Source organism: Amblyomma americanum, chromosome 6 (genome assembly GCF_052857255.1).
Source record: "Amblyomma americanum isolate KBUSLIRL-KWMA chromosome 6, ASM5285725v1, whole genome shotgun sequence".
Lineage (NCBI taxonomy): Eukaryota > Metazoa > Arthropoda > Arachnida > Ixodida > Ixodidae > Amblyomma > Amblyomma americanum.
In genome coordinates, this window is record NC_135502.1 from 60,477,471 (window position 1) to 60,478,864 (window position 1,394).

The window sequence follows — 1,394 nt, forward strand, 5'->3', positions numbered from 1 at the left end:
GACTACTGCTGGTGCCGCTGTTGTTGATGATGATGAGGAATATAGACGGAACCGGAAGTCCTTGGCGCGTCCCGACTTTTTTTTTTTTTCAGCGAGATTTATTGGCTCAGGACATCAATGATGAGCGAAGGTGTGACGAAAGATGTAGGAATGATTAAAGTAATAGAAAAAGGCTAGCTTATTTTATGAAGTCCAGTAGAGAGCGATGGGATAGTCTCTGCGTCCTGGCAATATACGAAGCAGGGTTGCTTGGTGAAACACCCGCTGCCTTCAGGGGCCGGATCCTTGTAGGCTTGAGAGCAGGACAGTCCCACAGTAAGTGGTGAATGTCGGCTTCAATGTCCTCGTGTTTACATATCGGACACTCAGGCCGAGGAAACAAATGTTGGTACTTAGGCCACTTCCGAGTGAAGGCTGGTGTGAGGGCAACCCCGACCCGGATCCTCCTAAGCGCAACCTCCTATGCGCGATAAAGACCGCGGGGGAGGGTTACCGCACACGGAGGGATGAGAGCACGTTTGCGGCGCCGGTTGAGTTTATTTCTTGACGAAAGGAGGGTAAAATTGTACAAATGAAGGAGCCGAGGCCGTGATGAGTTTATGTTCGCAAGGCGGGTCGCTAAATCTGCCTGGCTTTGATAGGCCAGCAGATCCCGTGGGACCCACTCAATGCGTACTGGCAGCGGGATACATGCAGCGAGCCGGTGGATGTCCTGACATATCGTTCGACAGCGGCTAACACGTCGTAGCAACCGGACAACTTGAAGGGCGTCAGTGCGGATGACAACGCGGGCCGCAGGGAGCATAGTTATGCCGGCACGGAGCGGCGTGCTTCCTGAACTGCAACGAGCTCAGCACAAAAGGACGAAGGGGGTTCCCTAAGCTGAAACCAAGAGGTTTGATTCAGGGCAGGTCTGCACGGGAAGTAGATATCTGTTGTTGCTTTGCAGCCTTGTATGCTTGCGTCTACGTAGACAAATATGGATCCTTCAGGCAGGCATCTTAATTGTTCCTAAAATTTCTGGCGAAGCAACGATGCCGAATTAGCAGATGTTGGCCGGCGATTATCTGTTGGCTTGTTGTCGCTGAGCTGTACAAACTTCCATGGGGGAAGAACTGGCGTTGGCGGCTGAAGAATGGAGTGTGACGTTGCATAAGTCCTTCCTCAGTGCATGCGTGGAGTGCGATAGACTGGCCTTAAGGCTGCGCGCATCACGGCGCTGCTGCACCAGCTCATCAATGGTATTGAGTGGCGCATTCTCTTGTAAAGTTATGACCGGTGTGATGGGTGGAAGGCATGTAATGCTCCTCATAGCCTTTCGGCTCACGGCTTCAAGGCAATCCCATTGGGCTCTTGTAAGATGCTGAAACTGGGCTTGATAAACAATACGCTGC